Genomic DNA, 15,743 nt, shown 5'->3' on the forward strand with positions numbered 1-15,743 from the left:
GTAATGTATCATCAAAATCTCTTGGCAGTAGTGTCCTCCTGTAGCATTGTATTTAGGGTTTTCTGCATCAAACTTCGCCCGTAGGCTTCGAGCGATCTCCTCTATGTTTCCTTTTAGCTGCTTTTCTTCCATTTTGCGCTTTATGACCGAGCAATTGTTTGTGTCATGCGTTCTGCTTTTGTGATATTCGTAGTAGCACATTTTCCTTCCCTTGGCTGCCGGTTTATCGGCGATAGTGTATATTTATGCTCGTCGTCCCCGTCTGTCATCTCTTGAAAAAGTTCTGAGTCGTTTGTCTCGTCCGTGGTACCTATGTCCCCCTCGCCTGTCGTCCCATCTTGGTCGGTGGCTCTTTCCGGCTGGGGCGTTAATGGCGTTTAGGTACGCTTTCTTCGAGGCCTCCCCTTCTTCCTGTCGTAAGTACCTCTCTACCTTCTCTTTTAGTTCTGCCGGCGTCTGGGGTTTCTATCCCATACGCTTCTGGGAAAGCGTGCCATGGAGAAGGCCCCATGTGAATGCTCTGGCTATTATTCCCTCGCCGTGCCCTGACACGTCGAGGGTTGCATTTGCAAACCGGGTAAATTACTCCTTGACCGTCTCCCCCTCCCTTTGTTTACATCTGATTATGGAGTGTGAATCACCTTTGTATTTGCGCAGCTGCATGAAGTTTGTTAAGAAAAGGCATTTCAGTTGGCTAAAGGTGTAAATGCTTCCCGGTCGGAGTGTCTTGAACCACATTCCAGTGTTTCCATCGAGTGTTGTAGGGAAATACGTACACCAAAAACGTTCATCAAATTTGAGGGACGTCATGGTCCATTCGTACATGTCGGTATGGTTGTCCGGATCCATGGTTCCGTTGTAGGTTTTGATATTAGCCAGCTTGGCGGTATTGGGTGTTGGATTTGGTGTCTAAGGCGATAACTATAACTGGTATGTACTTGACCTGATAGTAGAATGGTCCTTTTGGGTTGCCTTCACTAGTGCAATTTGATAGGATGGTTTAATGAGAATAAGATTATTTATGATTTATTGATATATTATAAGTATAATATATTAATATGGTTATTTAATTAGTATTGTCCGAGAATCAATTTGGAATTAATTTTGTGGTCAAAAGAGACTAATTAAATATGGAGGGATTGATTATGTAAATCAATGATACTTATAGTATGGGCTAAGTGATCCATGATTATGTGAGTGGGCTAAACCAATAATATAACCCATGGATAGTCCATGGAGGTTAAACCCATGGATCATAGGAATGTGGAAAGTCATGGATCATTAGGGTTTACAAAGTGTAACCCTAACACTTGCCACAACTATAAATAGACCCTTCCATACACCAAAATCGGTTGCACCTTCAATAGAGACAAGTAACTTATTCTCTTAGAACCTCCTTTTGCATATTGGTGTTTGTGAACCATTAGAGGCATCACACTTGAGGTGCTCAAGCTTTCAAAGGTCAAGAACTCTACCCTACTCAAGAGGTAAGCATCCAAACCAAAAGTTTTGTTATATAGCTTCAATTGTATGCTAGTTAGGGTGAATGCTTTGGAAAAACAAAATGCATGTATAATTAGAGAAAACATAGATCCAAAGCATTTAGGGTTGCATGTGCACTTAGGAAGTGTTATAGTGCTCAAAACCCAACAGTGGTATCATAGCCTAGGATTGTTTTCTATTATATTTGATGGTTGCTTGTTTTCAAAGTTAAAAAATCGATTTTTCTGCATTCTGACTGATGAACTCGCCGAGTCCACTGGGGAACTCGACGAGTCCATGCAGAAGTAAAGCTACTCGACGAGTCCAGTTCATAGACTCGCCGAGTTAGCTGATCAGAGTGCAGAAATTCGTGTTTTTGGCCAAAATTGGATATGATCATTACCCCAAACTGTTTTGAATCATAAAAATATTTTTTTTAAGATGCGGAGGTGATCATGCTCATCCAATCGAAAGATAATTGTCAAAGTTTTAAAATAGTTGGTGTTTTATATGATAAAAAAAATTGTTTATAAAATTGTTGATTTAGAATTGTCTTGTTTATGAGTTTAATTAGATCATGAATTATATGATAATTTAGTTGTTAGAAAAATGATCTAATTGATGTTTAATGACCTCCATAACTTGTCCTCAAGTTATGGAAAATGAAAGGTCTCATCATTAAAATCAAATTAAACTCATAGGTTATGAATGTGAAGAGTTTTGACAAGTTTCAAAACTTGCCCTCAAGTTTTGGAATCTGCATAGTCTCATTAAATGAAACTTTAATTCCAAACCCTAGAGTTTTAAAAGTAAAAATTGAACCCTTATACTTTATAATATTGTAGTTTAATATATATATATATATATATATATATATATATATATATATATATATATGTATAAGAAAAAGTCAGTTTTACCGTTAGTAGGCCTCATTCACGAAGTCGGTCTATTAGAGGGGTATAAGGTTACTGCCTATAAAATGGTGGTTTAATGGGTGTCCACTCTCACCCACCGCTTCCTTGACTGGTGGAGGGTCGTTAGTCGAACGGGTAGGATAGGACACTAATTCTCCATCATTAAAAGTATAATGATAAATATAAAGTAACTAAAATTTTATTTAATTCCCAATCTTAGTTACTTTAGGAAAATTGTGAAAATGGTGCTAATCCATGAAATTACACTTTGCACCTTGTTAAGTCGTTGGTGGAGCGTGTGTGGTTAACCGACGCACTAATCTGGGACTGGAAATCTGTGGCAAATGGTAGCTTGATGTTAATCATAGATCAATGGAGCGCGTGTGGTTAACCGACACATTGATTAGGTGATTTGTAACATTGGGTGTACCATGTTAATTTGCATGGTTATTCACACCTTGTTTGTGATCCTCGGCATCCCAGTCACAAACTTGAAGGGCGCAATCGAGATTTAAACATGCCTTTGAAGAGTTCAATGAATCTCAAAGATCTAGGAATTTCAAACCAATTAAAACCTTATAATCTATTTCGTTTTTCATGGTGGAAATTGGTAAATCGTCATTTACCTACCTTCAAATATTTTACAATTGGATTACGGCATCCCTCTTCGCAAATGTAGAATATTGTGTTGGATCCTAGCCTTATTATTTCATTTGGGTGTAATATTAAGGATTCTCATCTAATCTAAACTTTGTTCTTCTTCTTTTTCAGATGTGTACCCCAAACAATGCTTCCACACCAATTCCTTCAGGCTCTTTCTCCTTAATGAACCTACGTGGGAGGGTCATTTTTGATGGCTCGAATTTCAATGACTGGATTCGTAACATCAGAATGGCTATTCGTTATGAGGACAACAAATATGTCATTGATAAAGAGCTAAAGGAGATTGATGTCGCCACTGCTACTCCTGAACACACTACTCATGAGAGGGATACGGCAAAGGTGTCATGTCTTATGATTGCAACCATGACTGCTGAGCTGCAGAAGTCCTATGAGGACTACTATCCCTATGAAATGTATCATGACTTGATGGAAAGATACCATCAAATTGCTCGACAGGAGAGGTATGAGATCATTGCCTCCATGATCACAACCAAAATGAAGGATGGTGAACCCATCACGGCCCACTTGCAGAAGTTACAGAGATATGTGGACCGCTTGCTAAAATTGAATGACAATTTTGATGAAGAGTTGGCCATAGATATAATTCTACACTCTTTACCTTCTTGTTATGATTAGTTTCGTATGACTTATCATATGAATAAGGAGGAGGTCACTCTTAGCAAGCTTCAATGGCTTTTAAGGACTGCAGAAAGCAACCTTAAAGACAAATCGGTTGTGTCTACTCCTACTACTACTTCTGCCCCTGTTCTGGCAATAGGACATGGAAAGTGAAAGAAGAGGAAGGCTTCCTCCAAGAGCCGCAAAGGGAAATTTTCTTGATGGATCCTCTTCTAGTGGGACCAAAGTTGGTTCCGTTAATCCCTCTTCCAATCCGAAGGATGCTGACTGCTTCCGTTGTCATAAAAAGGGCACTGGAAACGGAGCTGCCCCAAGTACTTGCAGGACATAAAGGATGGGAAGATCAAACCCTCCTTTGCAGGTATTTACACTATTCAATCTAATAACTCATCACATGCTAATTCTTGGGTCCTTGATACAGGTTGTGGATTTCACATTTAGTTTGATTTGCAGGGACAAAAAAGAAGTAGGGATGTGGAGCACGGGAAGATAAACTTAATCATGGGAAATAGGAAAATGTCGCCTGTAACCAAGATTGGAGTTTATTCTTTATTGCTTAGAAGTGGTTTAATATCTAGATTTGAATAATTGTTGTTACTCGGCCGCTATGGCGAGAAATATTATTTCCTTTCAGAGTTTTTACAAACAAGGTTTTACCTTTTCGTTTAATAATGAAGTTGGCGCCATTTATGCTTATTATAATGTTGTATTTTATTTTGAAGCATTACCTTGCAATGGTGTATATGAAACTGTGAATGTTGTAGATAACTTAAGAAATAATATGTTGAATTGTGACATCCCCTAATTTCTCGGCCAGAAAAGACCGATTTAATTTATGCTTTTTTTAAAATAAAGTCAGAGAATCTTTTTAAAAGATATTGCGGAATTGGTCCCCAAAAACAAAACATGATAAAAGTTTGTCAAAACCTTTCTTTAAGAAATATGTAATTTCATTTTATATTAAAACCTCGGGATGTCATGTTCCGATACAGATCAAAAGCATAAACAAGACATTATAAGCCTTACAACAGTTATTTATAACTACTGGCCTATACTCCATAAATCACTCATCATCATCATCCGACTATGCTCGGGGTCCACTACCTGTAATCATAAAAAGCTGAGTGGGTCAGGCTTGGAAGCCTGGTGAGCATATAGGGTTTTCAACCCACAATACATAATTTAATATGCTTAAACATCAATCAATAAACCAAATTACCCCAACCTCATTATGTTATTTATTTCTTAAGGGTTTACCCTAAGAATCCACTATCACTCCTTCCTAAGGATTCATCCAAAGGAATAGACACAAAGTTACCTCATCACCGGGGTTTATACAACGGGCACTAAGTCCATAGCTGCCAAGGTTTATTCAACATATGCTAAGTTCATAGCTCTCATTTATCGACAATATTATTTACAGGTATTCCCCCCTGCAATACATGTCAATGGGTTTTTAGAGTACAACAAATGAACATATAGTTCATTACACCTACAGGTTGCGGGCCTGCTAGTGTTCCACAGACTGTCTAGAATAGTCCAGGGTTGTCATCCATACTCTGCTGAATGATGGGGGGCCAACATTTTGGGTAAGTGATTCTCTCAAATTTCACCACTCACCCTCAACTCATGATCAATATTACTGATCATCTCCTTTATCCAACTCACCTTTCATCACACCCACTATTTCATCTACCCATGTTTTACCCAACATTTTTCGTAGATAAAAATACATATACAGTTTAAATTGTTTAAAAACCTGTATAAATCATTCCTTCAACACCCATCTCAAATAAACAAACAATATATATTCACACAACACGTATTTTATGTAAAATACTTCATATATATGTGTAAGGTGAAAGTAACTACACACTCACCAGATTTAATGAAAATCGGGCAGCAATTCGTTTCCTAAAATGATCGTTTCTAATAAAACCGGGAGTTTTATTGAGAAACCGGGCTCTGCGAAGGGTCGGGCTTCGAAACCGAAAAGATAAATTTTTCGGGCTTCTCGGGCACTTCGTGGCGTATTCCGGGTGTTAGAATCGATACCGGGGCTTCGGGGAATGTTAAGGTGAAGAAAATATGGAAAAAGGGGTTAAAAGTGGCAAAATCCCAAAGGTACCCGGGAGGGTTCGCATACCCCTTGTATTTATAGGGTCCGAAGCTGCTGATCGGACGGATGAGAAGAAGCCACGCGTCGCAGATCCGAGGTTCGCAGGGGAAGGCTCGCACGTGGGTTCGCACATGGCTGCGCATGCGAGGGCCTCGCTGGAGGCTTCTGATTGGACCGCTTCGGACAGCTGGTGCGACACGGGTCGGGGCGAGGTAAGGCGGCTTCGGATGGAGGAGTCACTGTACACGCGTCGGATGTGCGAGGGCCGAGGCTTCGGTCGAATCCGGAAGTGACACGCGACTGCCAGCTGCTCGGATGACTCGACCATTTCGGACACGTGGCACATTTTGGGCGAAGGTGACGTGGCATTTCCGGGTGAAGCTCATCCATGCGAAATTTCTCGAATTTTGTGCCAAAATCTTCTAAAATTCATAACTTTCACATACGAGCTCCGTTTTTGACGTTCTTTATATGCACACATAGGTAAAATTACGCTCTACAACTTTCGTTTATACTTCGTCGGCTAAATTTGACTTTATTTTTTATATTATTATTTTTAACAGACCGGGACAGGAAATCCGTTAAAAATTCATAACTTCTTCATCCGACGTCCGTTTTCGTCAGACTTTTTACCGTTGTGCTACTAATGACGATACCTTCGATTCTCGTTTAGGTCGTGTTGGCTAAAAATCACTCGATCTAAAATTCGAGTTTTTAGCTGTCTACTACTAAGCTGAAACTTCGAAAAATCATAACTTCCTCATACGAAGTCAGATTTGGGCGTTCTTTTTATCGAACTTCTCGGTTTAACGAATACAACGAGTTTCGTTTAGATTACTAAGGCTAAAAAGTAGTTTATCAAAAACTCACTTTTTATGACATTCGGCACCGTGCCAGTTTATCGCGAAACTTCGACAGGTCATAACTTCTTCGTTATAACTCGGATTTCGGCATTCTTTATATATCTGTAATCCTTGTCACGCCCACTACAAGTTTCTTAATAGATATCGGCCTTATCTAAAATTTAATTTTTGAGGCTCATTTTTATTCATAATTATTTAAACCCTAATAATTAAGCGTAAAACACATAAAACACATAATATTCACATAATTCATTTTCATTTCTTCTAAATAAGTCACAAAGGTTAACCTAGACCATTATGTCAATATTAATGCCTAGCCCAGAAACACGGGCGTTACATGAATATTGATTCGTCCAATGATTTGGACAAGGCATGCTTGTGGCATTGTCGTCTTGGACATGTCAACAAAAAGCACATAGCCCAACTCCAAAAGGATGGGGTTTTGGAGTCATTCGACTTAAAGTCGGATGACACTTTCAAATCTTGTTTGCTTGGAAAGATGACCAAGTCACCCTTTACTGGTACTTGTGAAACGGGTGAAGGTTTGTTGGACCTCATACACAACAATGTGTGTGGACGATTCAAAACTGCCATAAGGGATGCTAACTGCTTCTATGTGACTTTTACTGATGATTACAGTAGGTATGGCTATATCTACTTAATCAAGCATAAGTTAGAAACTTTTGAAAGGTTCAAAGAGTTTAAGCAAGAAGTGGAGAATCAATTGGGCAGGAAGATAAAGATGCTACGATCCGGTCGTGGAGGTGAGTATCTTAGTATCGAGTTCCTTGACTATCTTAAGGAATATGGAATTGTTTCATAATTGACGCCACCTAGGACACCACAGTTAAATGGTGTGGCTGAGAGGCGCAATAGGACCTTGCTAGATATGGTTCGTTCCATGATGAGTCGAGCTTCGTTACCAATCTCATTCTGGGGGTATGCCTTAGAGACTGTCCCCCATATCCTTAATCTAGTCCCTACCAAAAAGGTTTCCAAAACACCTCACGAGATGTGGATAGGGAAGGTTCCCACATTTGACCACATCAAAGTTTGGGGTTGCGAAGCTTTTGTGAGAAAAGAAACTCACGACAAGCTCAAACCTCGAAGTGAGCGATGTATTTTCATCGGCTAACCGCAGAAGTCCTTTGGATATCTCTTCTATAGACCGAGTGACAATGTTGTCTTCGTTGCAAGGAGTGGAGTCTTTCGAGAGAGAGAACTCATATGCCAAGAGGACAGTGGGAGGAAAATTGACCTTGAAGAGCTTCAAGAGTTAAACGATGAAGGAACCTCAAACACTAGCACTCAACCCGAGGAGGAAACTCCAGTTGAACCAATTGACAAGTCCGTAGCTCCGAGACGTTCTAGTAGAGTTAGTGTTCCACCTGTGTTATATGGTTTTCATATAACAGCTGAAAGTGATACATTTATCAATGATAGCACGCTGATAAATTTGGATGAACCTAATTACTACAAGGAAGCCATGGTAGGCCCCGAATCTGCTAAATGGAAAGAGGCTATGGACAACGAGATTCAGTCCATCTATGAAAATCAAGCTTGGAACTTGGTTGATAATGTACCGGGTCGTAAGACAGTCGGGTGCAAATGGATCTTCAAGAAAAAGACCGACATGGATGGGATTGTACACACATATAAGGCGCAACTAGTTGCGAAGGGCTTTACTCAAACTCCGGAAGTTGACTATGATGATACCTTCTCACCAGTAGAAAAAATTAAATCTATAAGGTTTATGCTAGCCATTGCTGCATTTCATGACTATGAAATATGGAAAATGGATGTCAAAACCGCTTTCCTTAATGGAAAGTTGGCTGAAGATGTTTACATGTGTCGGCCAAAGGGTTTTGTCAATGCAAAGTACCCTAATAGAGTGTGTAAGCTTGAGAAATCCATATATGGATTGAAACAAGCATCTTGCAGATGGAATCTTTTTTTGATGAGAAAGTCAAAGAGTTCGGATTAAAAAGAAGAGAGGATGAGTCCTGTGTATATGTCAAAGATAGTGGTAGTGTAGTTAGCTTTCTGGTGTTGTATGTGGATGACATACTACTCATAGGAAATGACATCCCAACCTTGCAGGAGGTCAAGTCCTGGCTTGGGAAGTGTTTCGCTATGAAGGACCTCGGAGAAGCTGCCTATATCCTAGGGATAAGGATATTGAGAAACAAAAGTAAAAGACTAATAGGACTTAGTCAAAGTACCTACTTGGACAAAGTGTTGAAACGTTTCAGCATGGAGAACTCCAAGAAAGGTGACTTACCTATCCAAGGCAATACCAAGCTGAGTAAGACTCAGAGTCCGAGTACAGAAATGAGTCATATACCATATGTTATGGCAGTTGGTTCGATCATGTATGCTATGACTTGTACTCGCCCTGATGTGGCCTTTGCTTTGAGCATGGTCAGCAGATATCAAGGGAACCCTGGTAAACCCCATTGGACTATAGTTAAGAATATTCTTAAGTACCTGCGGAGGACTAAGGATTGGGTCCTTACCCTCGGTGGGAGTGATGACTTAAGGGTAACAGGGTATAGTGATGCGAGCTTTCAGACCGACAGAGATAATTTACGCTCTCACTCGGGATGGATATTTACCCTGAATGGAGCAGCAGTGACATGGAAAAGTTCCAAGCAGGAGACTGTAGCTGATTCAACGTGTGAATCAGAGTACATATCAGCAAGCGAAGCAGCGAAGGAGGCAATATGGTTGAAAAACTTCATCGGAGATCTTGGAGTTATTCCATCCATAAAGGAGCCTGTGGAAATTTTCTGCGATAACGAAGGGGCGGTTGCCTTAACCAAGGAACCGAGGGATCATGGAAGATCCAAAATATCGACAGAAAAGTACCACTTCATAAGACATCAAGTAGAAGAAGGGCACCTCGTGGTGAAGATGATATCATCAGAGGACAACCTAGCAGATCCCCTCACAAAGGGACTGACTAGGTTTAAGCACTTGCAGCATGCGAGGAGCATTGGGCTAAAGGACGATATTAGTTTTAGTGATTAGATAAACCTGTTGGGTTTAGAGTGTTGCGTCATATGGGCTTAGTGTCATTATTTTTTTACCCGGTTTGGGTCTGTCCAACCGTGGTTTATCATTAGGGTTAGTGCATATAAATATTGCATGCATGTATAGCTTTTAGAGGGATCGTTCTCATTAATTACTTGCATTGTAACCCTAGCACACCTCTACAGTCGAAGTTCTTTATCGAGCTCTTCTGAGGTGTGAGTTATTAATCATTCGACACCATTGATCCATTCTTGTGTTCTTTACTTGATTAAACATTGTTTTTCTGTTTGGAATCTATCGATCTACAACTCTTTTATTCCAACAAGTGGTATCAAAGCGAGTCTTTGAAGATCTAATTGATTTTTGAAGTATCGGTTCTTGATTTGATGTTTTTCTACACAAGTTATTGAAGATTTTTGGTATTTTGGCAGTTTGGAATCAAGATTCTTGTTCGATCTACTGTTCATGAAGATTTATGGTGTTTTCTACTGTTCATGTGTTATTGTTTCAATCCGATTCGTTTTTAGTTCGTATTTTCTGATTGGATCTGTTCGTTGGTTTAGTTCAAAATCAATCGCTTTTATTTCTTTTGTTTTGGCCTAAAGATTTGGCACATTACTGTTCGTGATCCACTATCTAAAGCCTATTTTCTTTATAAAAAAACCCCCCGTTTGCATCACTTGTTCTATGTTTCATTCATCCAGTTCGATATTTCTTGGTTTGTCAAAACTAAACATCGACGATTAGTCTGAGCTTATTGTTTGTCGACGTATGTAAATCAATCGATTCTTTTCAGTTTTAATCCAAGATTTTTTTTTATCAAATCGATTTTCTTATTCCTATTCATATAATCGATTTGAATTTATGATTAATTTGATTCATGTTGAACTTGAAAATTTCTGATGATCTGTGAATGAAATCGATCTTTGGAGAATCGATTTGTTGTCTGTTGAATGCAATCTTTGAAGTCTTATGATGAAAAGTTGATGAACGGATGAACTGGGTTGAATCTCGATTTGGATGGTCAAACCAGAAAAGTCAAAATTGGAATTATGGATTTTTTGAACAGTGTTCTCCTCTGTGATTGTGATCAGAAAGCAGTCGGATTTGTCCAAATGATTGAAAAACGACGTTGAGGCTTCAATTGGCTTCTCGGAGTTTCAAAAGAATAGACTCGCAATTTGGTGCTTCGTAGTAATGTTTCACAATGTAACGGGTCTCAGAATCAGAATTGATTATCTCACAATCGGAAAAGAAATATGGAACTGAATTTGGAATTATCACATCAAAACGAATTCGGAATCGGAACTGGATTTTGGAATTGTTATGACGAGCGACTCAAAATCGGTATATCGCTCGGAATTGGAAGTGTGATGTTGGATGGCTTGATTCGGAACGAAAGGGGTCTCGGAATCCTAACTCCCATCTACAATCGGAAAAGAAACTGTGTTCGGAATTAAAGGCTAAATCGCAATTCATATCACAGTTGAACAAGGAACTCGCAATTAGAGTTATGGTATTCAGAATTGTAACTTGAAATCAGATTTAACAAACCGAAGTGGAATTGCTTGTGGTTCTTAATCGGAACCTGAGATTCATGGTTTCTCTTATCGGATCTTATTTAGACTTTAAAAGTCAAAGAACGGATTTTCGTCGATTATATCAAGAAGATGCATTATTTTTTACATTCAGTTCCCAGAGTTTTAACAAAGTGACTGCTTTTGTCCAAATTCCGAAATTATTACAAGTTAAAGGGAAGATGATGCAGAATTTACATTTAAGTCCCCTAAGTTTCAGCACAATGACAGTTTCAGCCCAATATTCAAAAATGTTTACAAATTTAAGGGCTGATGAACAATTTTGGATTTTTCATGAACATATTTTCTCGTGAACAGAAAATTAAGGATTCCATCAAGTCTTGGCGGTTCGGAAAGTCGTTTTTCGTGATAACGTCAAATTTTTTTCGACAAGGGGGAGATGGTGCTCAAAATCCTCCAAGAAAACCTATACTGAGAAACCTACTAACAATAACACACACCAGTTAAAACAAGATAAAAATAAAATAAAGGTTTACACCTTAAAACGAAAAGATGAAACCACATTAATAAAAAGAACATATATGGTTGATATTTCGGTTGCAATTCCCTATTCTATAAAAGAATCACAAGGACCCAAGAGACTTTAGGTTCCTAAATCTGCTTAATTTTGCAGGTTATCAGTGACGAGCAGTTTGACGAAGAATGGTATATCGATAGTGGCTGCTCTCGTCACATGACTGGAAGAAGGGAAGAACTTAGGGAGTTTCGGTCCCTTAAGAATGGTGGATGTGTGAAATACGGAAACAACTCTTACGGAACGATCAAAGGATATGGCATGATAACCAACGGAGAGTTCTCTATATGAAGGGTAGCCTACGTCGAAGGATTGCAGCATAACCTCATCAACGTTTCTCAACTATTGGCAGGAACAGGTTTAAAAGTCTCGTTTGACGATGAAGGTTCTGAAATAATTGAAAAACAAACGAAGAAAATTCTGCTAAAATCTGAGCGAAAAGGGGAGATGTTTCCCCTAAATCTCAACCCGATAAAAGGAAAGCCTGCAATATGTTTGCTGTCAAAGGCGAACTCAGATGAAAGTTGGTTGTGGCACTGAAGACTATCGCACCTGAACTTCAAAGATATCAATAAATTGGTGCTTGGTGATCACGTACGTGGACTTCCTGTTCTCAAATTTGACAAGGAACATCTATGCGCAGCATGCGAAATGGGCAAGCAAATCCGAAAAAGTCATCCTACTCGCATTAATACAAAGATCATCGAACCCCGCGAACTACTGCACATCGATCTATGTGGCCCTTCGGCTATCGAAAGCTTCAGTGGGAGTAAGTATATACTCGTAATTGTAGATGATTTTTTTCGCTTCACCTGGGTTTTCTTTCTTAAACAGAAATCAGAAGCGACGCCCAAGCTGAAATTTTTCATCAAACAAGTGGAAGTCCAGCTGCGAAAAGTGGTACGAAATATAAGAAGCAACAATGGTCTTGAGTTCAAAAATAAAGATTTCGAAGATTTTCTGGCTGAAAAGGGAGTAACTCACAACTTCTCCGCTCCCTACACTCCACAGCAGAATGGGATCGTCGAAAGGCGAAACCGTTCCTTATGTGAAGCAGCGAAAACCATGCTGAGCTTCGCCTCACTTCCTCTATATTTCTGGGCGGATGCAATTGCTGCTGCATGCTATACTCAGAACCGATCCTTCCTGAACAAAAGATTCGCCATCACTCCGTATGAAATCTTGAATGGTAGAAAGCCAAATGTGAAGTTTTTCCACGTGTTCGGTTCAAGATGCTTCATTTTCAACTCCAAAGAGAACCGAAACAAGTTTGATGTTAAGGCAGATGAAGGAATTTTTCTCGGTTATTCACTTACTTCAAAAGCGTATAGGGTTCTAAATAAACGCTCAAAGAAGATTGAAGAAACCTATTACGTTACTTTTGACGACAATTACGTGAAGAAAATGCAAACAACCGAAAGCCCAATGGAGGAAATCTTTCCAAAATCAGGTCAGGTCTCGGTTCCTATTTCCAATCTGTTTGAAGAATACATGCATCTCTTTGATGAACCACAAAAGTCAATCCACTCAGAAGCGAAAGCAGCAGATAAAAAAATCGATAACCTGAAGAATATCATCAATGAAGCTGCTAAAGACATGGAAAGCGAACCTCACCAACCAACCGAGAAGCAGTCTCAAAGTGAACCTACTATAGCAAGTGATCATCCAACTACTGATGACCCTCCAAGAGAAAGCTCAATAATCCAGGGGGATGGTTCGTCTACTCCAAAACCACAGGACATGCCTTTCCAGGGGGAGAATCCTTCAAATGCCCCAACCCATGAAGATCCATCTGAGGGGGAGAGCACTGAATCTGACATAGGATTCGGATCGCCATTTGACGGGGAAAATGAAAATGCAAATGACGAAGGCGATATGTCAGAAATGGAGAACTAGAAGAAACGGTATATGTTGAGCAACCACCCAGATTTCTGAACGAGAAGTATCCTGATCACTGCTACATTCTGGATAAAGCAGTCTATGGATTGAAGCAAGCCCCGAGAGCCTGGTATGAAACTCTTACTCGTTTTCTCAAAATGTCAAAATTCAAGCAAGCTTCGGTTGACCCAACCTTCTTTCGCAAGAAAGAAGGCGAACAATTAATGATAGTTCAGATTTATGTCGATGACATCATCTTCGGCTCCACGAATCCTAGCTTAACAGCTGAATTTAGGAAGTTGATGGAGACTAAATTTGAAATGAGCGCAATGGGTTCAATTAACGTTTTCCTTGGTATGAATATAAGACAGGGACCAGAGGGCACCTTCATTAATCAGGAAGCATACACGAAGACTCTATTAACGAAGTTCGGCATGCCGGGTGATTCCAAAGTAAAGGTTCCAATGGCATTTAGCACGAAGCTGACTCCATCTCTAGAGAAACCGGCTGTTGATATGACTCTTTATCGTCAAATGATAGGGTCTTTAATGTATCTAACGGCTAGTAAGCCAGACCTAATGTTTTCTGTCTGTTATTGTGCCAGGTTTCAAGCTAATCCAAGAGAACCTCATATGATTGCAGTGAAAAATATCTTCCGGTATTTAAAACGAACCTCATCTCTCGGTCTTTGGTATCCTGCAAAATCTGGCTTCTTTATTCAAGCTTTCTCAGATGCTGATCTTGGTGGATGTGGATTGGACCGAAAGAGCACAATAGGTGGATGCCAGTTCCTAGATGGCAAACTTGTCAGCTGGCAGTCAAAGAAACAGACGTGCGTATCTCTCTCCACAACCGAAGCTGAGTATATCGATGCAGCATCCTGCACATCACAGGTCATATGGATACAAAGCCAACTTAGAGATTATGGCCTGAGCATGAAGAAAATCCCTCTATACTGTGACTCTGAAAGTGCAATACGAATATGTCACAATCCAGTGCAACACTCCAAGACAAAGCATATCGCACTGAGATATCACTTCATCAAGGACCACATTGAAGATGGAAATGTTGAAATTCACTTCGTTCGGTCCTCAGATCAACTGGCTGACATCTTCACCAAGGCCTTACCAGAAGCAAGTTTTAACAAAATACTCCAAGGCTTAGGATTGATGGAAGCTGAGTCAGCACCGAAACCTCCTTCTACTCACTAAAATTGAACAAGCGAAATAGAGCGCATGCTCGGTCTATTTCGGCTCCTGAATTTTCGGGAACTGAAATGAACCGAACGCTCGGTCTATTTCGGTTCTTAAATTTTTGGTACCGAAATGAACCGAACGCTCGGTCTATTTCGGCTCTTAAATTTTTGGGAACCGAAATGAACCGAACACTCGGTCTATTTCGGCTCTTAAATTTTTGGAATCGAAATGAACCGAACGCTCGGTCTATTTCGGCTCTTAAATTTTTGGGAACCGAAATGAACCGAACGCTCGGTCTATTTCGGCTCTTAAACTTTTGGGAATCGAAATGAACCGAACGCTCGGTCTATTTCGCTTCATCTTTTCTAAGGATTGGTTTCGGTTGTATAATCTTGTAAAGCTTTCTTATTCTTTCGAGTGTTTACATTCAGTTTCTTTCTGTTTTTAATATATTTCAGAAAATCCAAAAATCCAAAAATATTTTCTTTTCTGTTTTTATTCTTTTTCAGAAAATCCAAAAATCCAAAAATATTTTCTTTTCTGTTTTTATTATTTTTCAGAAAATCCAAAAATCCAAAAATATTTTCTTTTCTGTTTTTATTCTTTTTCAGAAAATCCAAAAATCCAAAAATATTTTCTTTTCTGTTTTTATTCAAAAATATTTCTATGTTTTCTTTTGTTTTTATATTTCTATTCTAAACATCAATTGTCTAATATCAAGTTCACAGATGCGAAACACGATGATGATGGGGCAGGTATAATCTTCTTCTCTTTATACTAGTTAAGTGTCCCTAGAAGCATGCTGATGCATGTAGACCGAAGCCTCCATGACTCTGAGTGA

This window comes from Lactuca virosa, chromosome 1 (genome assembly GCF_052849685.1).
Source record: "Lactuca virosa cultivar CGN04683 chromosome 1, Lactuca_virosa_CGN04683_v6, whole genome shotgun sequence".
NCBI classification, from domain to species: Eukaryota; Viridiplantae; Streptophyta; class Magnoliopsida; order Asterales; family Asteraceae; genus Lactuca; species Lactuca virosa.